Raw genomic sequence first — 14595 nt, forward strand, 5'->3', positions numbered from 1 at the left:
AATTATAATCTCATAATTCATTTTTGTATTTATTTTAAGAACAAAATTATATCTTTTTGAGAACATAATTCTAACGGTGAGTTTTTGAGACTTGAACAAAAAAGTAGTATGTTTCAGTAAAATACATTCAGATGAAAAGCATTTTGACAATTGATTAGCCACAACCAACCTCATTATTCATCTAAAAGCTTTTAGGTAAAATAACGAGTATGAGTATTAACCAACCACCTTTCCAATTTTGCATGTAAAATGGTCTTGTTGACCAAAATTGCAGTATAATAGTATATACAATCACTGTGTAAACCAGATTATCATGTTACCCTCATTTCTTCTAAAACTTCCCCGTTTACATGTGTAAACTATCAACTATGGTAGTCCTAGAATGTCTAATGAAGTTAAGCCAATGGTCAAAATCTATGTTGATGAACCAGTAGCTTCCTTTGGTATCAGAAACAGAAAAGCAACTGGGATGAAATTGCACAAGGCACGAATTATGATGCCCAAGAGAAGATTGTCAAATGATCCTGAATCAATGTTCAACACAGAAGCCAAACCAGCACCCAAGAAAGACCCTAGTGTGGTTCCCAAGTTGTTTATTGACATGAAAAGGGCAAATAAAGTCCCTTCAATTCCTGGAGGACATAGTTGTCCAGATAAGATCAAGAAAGGCATAAACCTGCAGAACATTTTTTTTTTCAGAAAAAATGACGGTTAGAAATTGAAACTAAGTGTGTAACTCAAAAATTAGTTCAAATCATTGTGATTCCAGCAGCAAAAACATTTACACTATCAGTGTATTCTAGCAGTTGAATAGCCTTTCAGATCCTTGAAGTGTATGTCGTCTTTTGTCTAATATAAAATCTATTATTCACATTAGTCCCTTAAATGGATGGAGTTAACTAACTCTTAATTTTGTTGGCATGGGATGTTAAATGACATGTAACTTTCCACCATGTCTTTCACAGGAGTGTCAAGTTTGCAAGGACCAAACTAAATTATAATTAAAATTAATATTTAATGATCAAACAAGCTTTTCTTTTTCTTTGTCTTGAAACTAGACCTTCTTCCTCCTTCTTCATCTTCTTCTTCCTTTTTCTTCTGTATATTCTCCCATTTCTTCTTCTTTTTTCATCTTTTTAATATTCTTGTTCTTCTTAAAATCTCAATAAAACATACTCGTTTTCTTCTTGCCCCTTCCTTTTTTTTCATTAACGGGTCTTATTTTCAGACACTGATTTTGAATTTCAACACATTTAGGGACTAAACAGAAAGCCCCATATACTACTGAGGATCTGAAAGGGTATTCAAAATACTCAAATTATATGCATAAAATAACAAGTTTTTCAAGCTTATTATGTTTTTATCTTGGACGTAATTTTCACATATACAGCCATGTGCATCTTTAACTAAATAAAAAGTGAAGCAGTAACTAACTTGAATTGATTGATTCCATCCACAAGAGCTGAGCCAAAAAGCACCATAATCTTGTCTGAGATGCCAAAGGCAATATTTTTCCTAGAAACTACCACAATCTGCAGAAGACTCAAGAAGGCCAACCCAATATGGGCATACCTGTTTGTTATCAGGATGAAACCATATCAGTATGTTAAATATTCATTAGTTAGCCATCCACAAAAGAAAAATAATCCTTAGTTTCTTACATGAGGATTTTTCGTAGGGTCATATACTTTAGGAAACGATTATAGATGAAGGTTCCCAGCATAAGTCCCAACCAACCAACAACCTTTGCAGTCCCAAGGAAAGATGCTTCTAACTTTAAAACCTCCGTATCAAAGTAGAAGATGACAGTTGAAAGATCCGGAATGGTAATGTGAGCAAGGAAAAACCAAGACATAGGTCTGCCCTCAACAACATACGACAAAGATTATTAGTGACCAATGACCATGTTATAGCATATGCATGACATGAATTAGCTTCACTAGGTAAGGCCTTACACAAACGCACACATGCAGAAGAGTATAAAAATGTAAAGCATAAATATCTCACATGTTTTTACTAGTGTTCTGTTAAATTACTTGTTAGTTTGTGTAGAAAAAAATTCAGGTTACCAAGTTCAGATTACTTGGTTCATTAAATATTGTTGAGTTATTAGGTTCTCCGTTTCCTGGATTCTTTCCCATGCATTTCTGTATATAATTCAGGGTACCTTATATTAGAGATTTTAGGATAAAAATGATATCAAATGTTCAGTGTTCTTCAACAAATCATTCACCCAAACTAATTCACAGTTCTGAACCATTACAGAAAATCATTTGATGGTAACATCTCTTTGTTTCTAGAGTCAATAGGAAAAAGGATGCTAGAGATTATGTTAATAGTACTCTTCTTTCAAAGATATAAAGGTCATGATGTGAAGAAAGATGGAGATAATTATTTTAACAGGCTGCAGTTTACATAAGTAACCTTCCGTGTCTATGTAGTTAGATGGTTGCAGAAACTAGGTGAACATGTTTAATATCCGAAGTAAGGAAGAGGTAAGAGGATTCAGGTTGCAGGTTTACTCAAACTATACAGATAAATAAAACACTCAGAATTGAAAATATTCACACCAGACAAAAACTTTAAATATTACGTTAGTTACCTCCAAATCATTGGCTGTCTAAATGCACGACACAAATCATAAATAGCTTCTTTCAAAGAATGGAACCACTTTGATACCAGGAGTCCTCTTTCTTCAAAGTCCTTGAATTTCTGCTATTTACTGATCTCCCCTTTGCGTTCTTTTTGCCCTTCTTTCTTCTTCTTGTGCTGCTGTGGGACGTTTTGTTAAAGACTACCTTCATCTAGAATATTCATATGTGAATCTGTTACAGTTGAATCCTCTGTGAAATTTTCCTATTTAGTGAGTTCTCATCCACAAAACAGCATGATAATAACTGTATGCATGGTAGCACACAGAATAGAAGAAAAATAGCATCTATCGCAAATTGGATAATGCATATCCTCCTAACAAACTCCCACATATTCCTCCCAAAGCCATAGAAAACCATGATATTGACTGGAGATCTCCTCCAAAGGAGGCCCTGACCAACAAAGCATGAACTTAATCAGGCTGTAAGAAAAGCATTCAGAAATATTACATGAACAAAGATCATACTCCAGAGTCAAACGAAGGTTAGATACCAATATAAGATATAAAATATCCACCATTAAGGTTCAGAAACCCTCTAGGTCAAACCTTATCTATGGGTCTGATAACTGAACTAAGGCTAAGTTAAAGGTAAGGAACAAAAGTTACAAAATTAAATCTGTATTGGTAACAGCCTTGATTAATCCATTATATTGAAAGATTAGAAATTTGTGTGTTCACAGCAAGAGCTAACTATATATAATTCAGTTTCAGTGAGATGGGTGACATGCTAGTATAAAATCAATATAAAAGTTTCTGGCAAAAGAATATAAAATATTTCAGTGTCTATTAACTTAAACATGGTAGCAAACAATTAGAAATGATTATAAAAAACACTCACTCCCTGTTCCTTTTCAAAATTTCATTTAAGTGATCAAGAATCAACACGCACACCATTGACATTAACATGTTCACCATTGATCACACAGTATTTGATTTTGTCTTTTATCCTTGTTTTGAAGATTGAAAAAATTGCAAACAGGCTACAAATTTTGAACTACAATTCTAATGTTCTATGCATCTTTTTGTTTCTGCATTTTTGTTTATTTGTTGTTCCATATTTTTGATTTACCAATACCTCTATAGGTAGGAACACTATTCAATATGAAGTTTGTCTGCAGAAAATGAGAATCAGGAACCTGTGATACAAACATACCGGTCAAATCTTACTGCCTCGGCTATCATTGCATCAACAACAACATCCGCCATGGCTGAGCCCAAGTTTTGTGCAGTCAACAATACCATCAGGTGCCATGTTGAATCCCTCAAGGTTGAATTTAAGCCTAAAACCAACCATGGCACTAGGGAAAGCACAGTAGCAATCACTAAGTAGGGACTCCGTTTTCTTCCTTTAATTGGAATGCAATCAGAGAGTATTCTGTGTATCAGTAGCCAAATCAGATTGCAAGGAGATAGTGTAAAATTATTCAGTAAACTAACAGTTACACATATACAACGGCTAATTAAACTGCAGCTTTTAACAGTCGACACACTTCTGTAGATTGGAGAGGTACATAAAAACAATAGTAAAATTTCTGATGATGAAGTTACTCTTCACACTGAATTTAGAGGTTACTTATTCATCCATAATTTAGGATATTGCATTGTGCATCTGTGTCACATTTTTTTCCCATTTGATGTGAAGATCTGTCATTTTGAAAACCTCGAGCTTTTGCTTTAATGAAATGGAAAAAAAAAATTACAAAATCTACCATAAGATAGAGAATACATTAGTTTTATAATTACTACTTTCTATGCATGACAAACCTCCCTCTTATTGGTGTTTCTAATCAATTTGAAAAAGCAATGATCCATACCCATATAACGGTTTAATGCTCCATGGAAAAAACGCTACTGAAAACACAATTGGGAAGCTGAAGGTGACAACTTCAGATTATCTTTAAGCTGGTAGGAAATCGCTGTCCACACAAAAGACCTAAAACCCTGCATTAATTAATTGAAAGGATAAAACAAAAATGCAAGATATTAGTTACCCTTCCAGCAATCCAATATCAGCGGGTAAAATCATAAAATAATCATTTCTCAGAAAACGTAAAAAAAGCCCTGGTTCAGAGAAATTGTCCACGGAAAAAGGACAAAACAAATGAATTGACCAGTAATACCCATTTTAAGAAAACCAAAACGAAACGGTCAGAATCAGATCTTAAAGAAAAGGGGAAAGTAAACTAAAACCACCATCAAATCCACAAAAAAGTTAAAAGTTTAGATGAAAAGAAGACAAAGGGTGGAGAATAGAGACCTGGGTGAAGTAAATCAAGCAAATCAGCCAAAGAAAGACAGCCCCAAATGCAGCATTCAACTGCTTCGTCCATTGGATCATTGTCGACACAAAACCTCACTCTTCGGAACCCTTTTGCTTGTGCCTTCTTGGGTGTTCTCAGTTCTCACTACGAAGATGGTGCTGATTCATTCCAGTGCTGTGTTTCAAAGCAGGGACAAAGACAACAATTTCCGTTTTCCCTCCCAACGGTTTCAACAGGTATGTGAGTTATTCATTTTGACGGTTTTGTCCCTTCCCATTACGTTTGAAGTTCGCTTCAACGGGGTTATCTCCGTAATTTAGTTGTATGACTTACACGTTCATGAGTCGAACCAGATTTTGCCACGTTTGCAACAGGGACCCACTGGAAAGTGACAGTGACAGTTTGACTTTTTTCTAAAATGGCCTTTGATTGGCCAATATATTTGTATTGACTGTTCTTGTATTTGAAAGTCTAATTCTCATACTTTAACATACCTTTTAATTATTCATTTTTACCGAATAAATTTTATTGATTTTTTTTCTATAAGCTCATCTCAAAACAATATTTCTTCAATTAAACATATGGTAATATTATTTACTACAATAAATCTGTTCATGTAAGAATTCCGTTATTAAAAAATCAAATTCATAACGTGAAATAGTATTATTAATACTAAAAAATAAATTGAAAATTTAACTTTTGAAAAACAGAATTTTCAACCGCGCATAATATATTTAAATGTTAGAAACCTGATTGGAATTTGGGTTTTAGAAGGTTGAATTTCCAGCTATAATCAATGTCGTCCAACACAGAAAATATACTAAGAATTTGATCATGAGAAATTTTTGGTGAAATTTTTCATTTTTCTCCAAAAATTAATGAAATAAGAAATAAAAAAATTAAGGAAAAAAATAAAAACCTGACGTTAATTTCGACCAATTTTTCAATTTTAGCATTCGTTCATAATGCAAATTTGGCTCGATGGAACCGAATGAATTGGGAAAATTTTTGTTTGAAATAGATTTATTATAGAAAAAATAAATAAAATTGTACTATTAATCATACAATTGTGTGATATTTTCAGAGATATATACTTTCTTTCAAAAAGGTATTATCCACTTTATTTACCACAGTAAACATGTTTATTGTTCAATGTCAGAATCATGGAGCAGAATTTATGATCATTCTAAGATCAGACTGAATTTAATTTTCTAAAAATTGAATATTGACATGGTTTTTTACTTTTAGTTTTCACGGAAAAACACAAAGAAGGAATTTTTTAAATATAATTAGTAAACTATAAAAGAATCAATACAATTTTTTTTAATTTTTGAAAATTTTAAATGACAATGAATTTAAAATTAATTTCAATAAAAAAAATAAAACAATAAAAAATAAAAACGTTATATTAAAATAGTAATTTAAACATAATAGAAAGGAAAACCATTAAATGTTTAAATGCATTATTCATAACGGTTAGGAATAATAATATATCATTAAAAGAAGAAATAAGAACAATATATAATTTTAAATAATAAATATAAAAAAGTATGTTTAAAAATAAATAAGTGATAATTATTTTAAAATTTATTAATCTTAATTTTGAATGATTAATAATTAATATAAATTTGAAAGTAAATGAATGTTTGAACAATAATATAAGGTATGGATTTGAAATATTAAATTCATAGAATAATTTATTAATTGTGACAAATTATTAAAAACTTTACTTGTCTTATTCGAATGTACTTATTGGTCAATTTAAATGAGGTTCTTTGCCTAAACTAAAAAATAAAAGGACCGTTAAATGATTAATCCAAATTAAGTTACATAAAACTGAAATTAACATTAGACAATAAGAAAATTATTCTAAAAGTTATTTCTACCGCCACATATTTGGTCACACTAGAATAAACATGTAGTAATATTGTTAAAGCTTTAATTTCACATTATTAATGTGCTGTTTTAAATTAAATTACTTTCTCTATAATAATAATATCAATACAGTTTCAATTATATTTTTCATACAACATATACTTACAAATTAATTATTATTTTTATTTCAATCACTATTATGTGAAAAAAAATACAAGTTTTGTTTTATGCAAATATTTTGAAATTAAAATTAATTTTTTAAATAGCGAAGAATTTTACACTTTTAATTTAATATTAACGCAGCTTTTGACAGTATTTTAAAAACTATTAAACATTATTTATATGATATTTTAGAACTGACTACTTTAATATCTTTTTAACTTTTATCAAAAATATAAAATCAGTTATTTTATGAGCTACAAATGTTTCATATCACCTTTTAAAGTATCAACCTACTGAATCGAAGCATAAATAATAAATGTACTTTTATCTGACGATGACCAGTTGCACATTGATTACGATTTTTTTTTTTAGTTTCTGAACAATTTTTAAGTATGAGTTGAATATGCGTTCATTATATTTAAGAAGACACATGGATAACAGCTATCTATCATTAAATAATTAAAATAAAATATTTGGTATGATCACCTTCTTTAACTTAAGAGAAAGACTATGCACTATGTCAGTCTTCTAAATAATATATATTTAGAGAAGTTATATTATCATCACCCTAAAGTCATAAATGTTAGTCTAATTGTTTGGAAGTTCCACTTGTTTTTTAATATTATAGTTGAATTAACTCTACAATATATTTTAAATATCTATTGTATATATTATGATGCTTCTAAACTTAGAGAGAGAACATCTCTTTAACAAATTTTAATCTATCTATAAGGTCTCATGGTTCTTTTACGATCATAAGAAATTTAAAAGGAAAAAAAAAATAAAGATTATATAAGATACAAAAAAAACAGAAGAAATAGAAACTGTGATCAACAATATATCTATAATTCGATAACAACTCAGCAACTTTACAACATTTCGATAATAACACAGTTATAGTTCAACAATGCAGAATGAAGAGCTTATCAATCTCCTCATGAATAGATATTTTGTAGTCCCAACAACTCGGAACAAAGGGTTTGGAAGAAGGAGGAGGTGAGGTTTTAGTTATGAAATAATTTGATCAAACCCACAACAACCTTTTCATGAACGAGATGACAATCAATCTTGATATACTTGGTCTGCTCATGGATAATCGGACTAAAATCTATTTATATTGTTGATTAGTTATCACAGTAAAGAAGCGTTGTAAAGATATGAGAAGTTGAAAATCATGAAATATAAAGGTCAAGAACTAGAGTTCACAAGTCGTGCTTGCGCTAGATCGATGTTCTGCCTTAGAGAAACTACAAGAATCTGTTTGTTGTTTCTTGGAGCACTAGGATATAAGGGAGTTATCTAGGTAAAATAGTGAACCCAGTGATAGAGTGTATTAGGGCATGTGGTCCAATCAGAGTCGTAGAAGGCTTTAAGCTGAAAAGTATATTGTGGTGAAGAAAAATATCAAAACAAGGGTACCTATGAGGTATCTAAGAACATGAGTTACAACTTGTTGATAGGTAGAGTTGGATGTGGAAAGAAATTGACTAAGATGGTTGACAATAAGGTTATATCAAGACAGGTGGTGGTAAGATAAATGAGCTTTCCAATAAGGCAGGAAGGATTGTTTAGGAACCATAGGAATGGGCACGAGTGAACTATCAAGCAAGCCAGTTTCAACAACCAGATCAAGAACATACTTACGTTGGCTAAGTGAATGCCTTTGGAGTTGCAGATGACCTCAAGACCAAGGAAATATTTCAAATCTCCAAAGTTTTTAATACAAAAGGTGGAATGAAGGAGGTTGGTGATATGTTGAATTTCATCGCCGTTATTTCCAATGATAATGATGTAGCCGACATAGATTATGAGCATTATAATTTTTTCATTAGTGTGTTGTAGAAAAAGAGCGTGATCAAAGAGACAACATTTGTAATCATGGGAAAGTAAAAAATGTGTAACTTGGCATACCATTGACGGCGCGCTTGCTTGAGACCATGCAATAAGCGTTGTAATTTGCAAACTTGAATTTTAAAGAGGTTTTAAGAGTAGGTAGAATATTCATGTAGCCATCAACATTTGCGTGAGATTTTGTGACTCTGAGATAGCTGTCACCTTTGGTTGCCAAGACCTGTCCAATGATTTCAAAATTTTTACATTCAATTCATCAACATCAAAGGTCTTACCCAAACCGGTTAGATGATTCACTATGTGAGTGAAGCGCTTTTGAACATCAGAAATTGATTCTCTAGACTGAATTCTAAACATCTCATACTCTTGGATGAGCGTGTTCTTCCTTACACGTTTCACATCATCAATGCCCTCATGTGTGACTCTGAGGACTTCCCACATTTCCTGTGCTGTCTTACAAATAGAAATCCTATAAAACTCGTCAAGTACAACAGCAAATGAAATAATATTACGAGCCTTGATATCAAATTGAGCTCTTCTGTTTTCCTCAGCAGTCCAATTAAAATATGGTTTTTCTACTTCTACACCATCAACAATACTTTTTGGAATATAAGGACCATTTAGTACAACTTCCCAAATGCCTTTCCATTTTGACTTTCCAGAAGGCATAGTTATCACTAGTAAAAAGTGGTTATATGTTGATGGAAGCACCTTCGGCATATACTTGATTTTTATGACCGGCCATTTTCAAAAAATTTGAAAGAATATCAAAGCAAGCTCTGATACCAATTGTTGGAGTTCTAACCTTTGAACCTTGAGCCTTATGTATGTTTGATAAACCTTTTTTTGAAAATCTTTACCTTGAGTTGAGTTGAGAACATTTGATGAGGTATTGACAAAGGTTCAAGTTTGGGGTTGCTGGAAAGATTGAGAAAGGGAAAAGAAAAAGCATTGAGCTAAGTAGTGAGTACTTGAAAAGAAAAAGCAAAAGAAAAAGAAAAATGAAAAGAAAAGAAAAGAAAAGCTCAATGCAAGGGAAAGCTGGGAAAAAGAAAGAGAGTTTGTGCTTGAATAATGAAATCATAAATGTCTTTCTTAACTCAAAGATTTTGCTGACTAGAAAAACCAATTTCCTTCCTAGCCCAGCCATGTTACAAGCCATAAAAAGCCCTTGTGATGAGAACTTGCTTGTGAATTTGTTTAATTGTGGTTAAATGAAAGGCAAAGTTAATTTGTGTGACATTGTGATAGCAGAGTGAAAAAGACACCAACACCTCACTATACACTTTTTAGTTGAGTGATACACTTTTGAGTGCTTGAGTGATACACTTTTGAGTACTTGAGTGAAACACTTTCCTTGGTGAGGAGTAGTTCTTTGAATTTCTGATTACATCTTTACTTGGTTGATTAATCATTCTTAAGGATAGCATCTGTTGAATTATGTGAGCATCACATTGATTTTGATTGGGTTAAGGCATTTGCACCTCTTGACTGACATCCTTATGCTAAGTTGATAAAAGTGATTTATTGTCCTAGAAGAAAAAGGTTTTGAAAAATGTTGAATCATTGTAGTAATTGTTCTGAAAAGCTGAGTTACAATCTGTTTTGCTTGAGGACAAGCAAAGTTCTAAGTTTGGGGTTGTGATAACGTTTTAAAATACTGTTATCTGTGATGTAATTTTGACATTAACCCTTTTCTGCTAGAAACTTGCTTGGAATCGTGTTTTTCTATTAAGTTGTGTGAATAAGAGAGTTGAGGTTGAACTTAATGATTTTATGACTAAATTCCCTTGTTTTAGTAGGTTAATGAAGTGATTTGGAAGAGGAGTCAAAGTATGAAGGAGTCAGAACTCAAGGAGCGAGCAAAACTGCAGAAAAAGAGAAAAAACGTAGTGCTGAAAAAATCTGCGAGGCTTGGGCGCCCCTCAGGGGGCCTTGAGCACTAGAAGTGCACCGCACACCACCTGGGCACCCCTTTTGGGCGCTTAAGCGCCATAAAGTAGCATTCGATACCCGGGCACCCCACTTAGGGCGCTTGAGCACCAGTGACATGGGTCGGACCTTATTTCTATTTTGATTCGACTCTATTTAAAGGACCCAAACGCCCTAGGTTTTGTATCTTTGGCAGGAGGAGCGCAGCAGCACACTCTTTCACCCTCTGGAGGCCAATTTGGATGCGGGAGCTTCTATCTTCAACTTTTAGGGTTTTTCTATCTCATTCTTTTCCATTGTTTATCTAGTTTCACCATGTCTATAGTGAACTAAACTCTATTTATTGTTTGGGGATGATGTAACCTTGTGAACTCTCATGTATTTGAATTGATTCTTTATAATATAGGCTTTTTCATTAATTGTTAGAGTAATTGATTTGTTACAACGCTTTCTTTGTTTAACTCATTCAATAGCATCATTTATGAATTACATGAATGCCGGGAGGTTCCTTACAACTCAGGTTCTTGTTGAATTACTCCCAAGAGTAATATTTCTCAAGGATGAGGGTATGAGTCTTGGTCATCTTAAAGTTCTTGATCTTCACATTTAATTACTAGGAATGCTAGAAATTGCATGAACTAGTGATTAAGGACAGGCTTCTTTCGTCAAGGAATCGAGTTTAAGTGATTTAGTGAGTGACGTTAACATTAATGCATAAAGAAGAATTCTTACATACATGAGAGGGAACTTGGCGAAATCTAACCCCAACAACATACTCATCTCATATTAAACAACATTTGTTTATCATTGTGCTACTCTACTATCAATCAACTTGCATTCATATTTAATTTTCTGTTTTTGCATTTGAAACCAATGATCTTATTTTCTTTAAGTCTTAATTAATCAAGTTATCACACGAATGTCTAGTTCTGAGAGTCTCTTGGGACACGATACTTGGTCTTACCATTTTATATTACTTATGTGATTCGGTACACTTACCGATCCATCAACAACGAATGGGAAGGAAACTTCCTTCGACAAACGAACCGAAAGCAAGCAGCGAACACTTTCCTTCGATAGACGAACCGGAACAGTGCATCAAAAAATCTTCCTTCGACAAACGAACCGGAAGAAAACAACTCTGTCAACTTAAAGAGAACCGCTCCAACCTTTGACACACAAAGCGCAAGCTTCTCCTATTCACAAGACTTGACAAGAGCAGGAACTAGCACTTGAGAACTTCCTCAGATTTCACTGTATTCTCAAATTCGCAAAGTTGTCTTCTATAGTGTTTGGCAAAGAGATATTTAGCCTACTGGTCCAAAACTGAAAAGACACATTACAACTTCCAGTCATAATCGATTATTGTAAGTAATAATCGATTATGTACAAGACTTGGAACAATTAGGATATTTAACTCTTCGACCGTTCAGCACCAGTGAAGAATCATGCTGAACGCTAAAAAGCTGTAAGGAACCTAGACGAACGGCAAAAGGTGATAATGACTTGAGCTGGATGCATTTGAAGCCCGATAACAAGTTGAAACACAGACCGAACGGCAGAAGGCCATGAGGGCTCAAACCGATCGCTAGAAAGCTGTGAGGAACCGAGCCAAATGACAAAAGGGATAAGGGGTTGAACCGAACGACATCAGGATGTGTCGAACGGTCGAAGAGTTAAATATCCTAATTGTTCCAAGTCTTGCAGATAATCGATTATCACTTACAATAATCGATTATCACTAGCAATTGCAATGCGTCTTTTTAGTTTTGGACCAGTAGGCTATATATCTCTTTGCCAAACACTTTAGAAGACAACTTTGCGAATTTGAGAATATAGTGAAATCTGTGGAAGTTCTCAAGTGTTAGTTCCTGCTCTTGTCAAGTCTTGTGAATAGGAGAAGCTCGCACTTTGTGTGTCAAAGGTCGGAGCGGTTCTCTTCAAGTTTACAAAGTTGTTGTTGCTGGTTCATTTGTCAAACGAAGCTCTTCCGATTCGTTTGTCGAAGGAAGGTTTTTGCTGCACTATTTCGGTTCGTTTGTTGAAGGAAGGTGATTTTATTATTTTTATTTTCTATTCACTTTCATTGTAAATGTGAAACTGTTTTAGTGAAAAGGTTAATCACTATTCATAGTGATTAATGATTGGACGTAGAATCTTTTGATTCGAACAAGGATAAAAATCATTTGTGTGATTTTTCTACTCCTACTTTCTTTACATTTTCTACGCGTCAAATGTTTGATAAAACGTTTAATAGAAAATTAAAGGAACCATTTTTTTAAATTGATCGAACAAGTTCTTCGCTTTTAAACAATCTGTATCGTACTCTGTTTTGATATTTCCGCTGCTCAAAATCGGTACCGATTGTTTCAACAATTGGTATCAAAGCTTGCTTTGATATTCTTTTAAATTTTTTGAAACTGGCTGGTCATCAAAATCAAGTATATGTCGAAGGTGCTTCCATCAACAGACCACCACTTTTTACTAGTGATAATTATGCCTTCTGGAAAGTCAGAATGGAAATGTTTATGGGGTCTATTGACAAAGGCATCTGGGAAGTTGTACTAAATTGTCCTTATATTCCAAAAAGTATTGTTGATGGTGTAGAAGTAGAAAAACCATATTTTAACTAGGCTATTGAGGGAAAGAAAAGAGCCCAATTTGACATCAGGGCATGTAATATTATTTCATCTGTTGTTGTACTTGACGAGTTCTATAGGATTTCTATTTGTAAGACAGCACAGGAAATGTGGGAGGTCCTCAAATTCACACATGAGGGCATTGATGATGTGAAACGTACAAGGAAGAACACGCTCATCCAGGAGTATGAGATGTTTAAAATGCATCCTGGAGAATCAATTTCTGATGTTCATAAGTGCTTCACTCACATAGTGAATCATCTAACTGGTTTGGGTAAGACCTTTGATGTTGATGAATTAAATGTAAAATTTTTAAATTATTGGACAGGTCTTGGCAACCAAAGGTGACAGCTATCTCAGATGCACAAAATCTCACCCAAATGTTAATGGCAATTCTCTTTGGAAAGCTTCGTGAGCACAAGCTTGAATTGCATAGATTGACTGCTAAAGAGGATCAAGGAAGGAAGAAGACTCTTGCCTTCAAATATGAAATTTCTAAAGGAAAATGTTCAAAAAGAAATGAGGATGATGACTTTGATGATGAGGAAAACATGAGCCTCATGATAAAGAAGTTTGCCAAGTTCATGAGAGCAAAAAGAAAAGGACAAATATCATGGAGAAAGAAAAAAGAATCAAGGTTTTTCATCAAGTGTGAAATGCTATGGATGTGGAGAAAGATAACACGTGAAGACCGACTGTCCAAACAACAAGAAAAGTGAAGAAAGAAAGAAAAAGAAAACTCACAAAGAGAAGAAGGCCTACATTGCTTGGAATGATAATGACTCATGTAGCTCAAGTGTTTCAAATGAAGAAGAAACCTATGTTTGGCGGTTATTACTGATGACACTGCAAGTCAAGTAAGTTCCTCTAGCTTTGAAACTAGTGAGTTTGATTTGCAAAAAGCTTTTCTTGAATTGCTAAATGAATCTGAAAAATTAGATGCTGCTCATAAAAATTTGAAAATTGAGTTTAAGGAATTGAAAATTAAATATGAAAATGCATTAGATGAAGAAGTCATACTAAGAAATAAAGTTAGTAATCTTGAAACTAAATTGTCTGAGTTTATTGCAAATGAACAACCTGTTGAATGTTTATCTTGTAAGACTCATATGTTTGATATTGACATACTTGAGAACTTACTTGCTAAAGCAACCAAGTCTAACTCATATGCTCCAACTAGCTTTAAAAGAAATAATTTTAAAAACAAAAGCATGCATCAACA

General features: G+C 33.2%; 1 pseudogene across 1 annotated transcript; it reads right to left on the bottom strand.

Moving 5' to 3' along the window:
- Positions 1-216: 216 nt before the first annotated feature.
- LOC148192574 (putative folate-biopterin transporter 4) lies at positions 217-5156 on the bottom strand (annotated as a pseudogene). The gene is made up of 7 exons (XR_015782030.1): positions 4911-5156; positions 4468-4594; positions 3807-4028; positions 2603-3044; positions 1662-1859; positions 1435-1572; positions 217-676 (listed from the first exon to the last, which is right to left on the bottom strand). The product of XR_015782030.1 is annotated as a putative folate-biopterin transporter 4 (transcript).
- Between the last annotated feature and the right edge of the window lie 9439 nt (positions 5157-14595).

This window comes from Vigna umbellata, chromosome 9 (assembly GCF_029865625.1).
Source record: "Vigna umbellata cultivar VRB3 chromosome 9, Vumbellata_1.0, whole genome shotgun sequence".
Lineage (NCBI taxonomy): Eukaryota > Viridiplantae > Streptophyta > Magnoliopsida > Fabales > Fabaceae > Vigna > Vigna umbellata.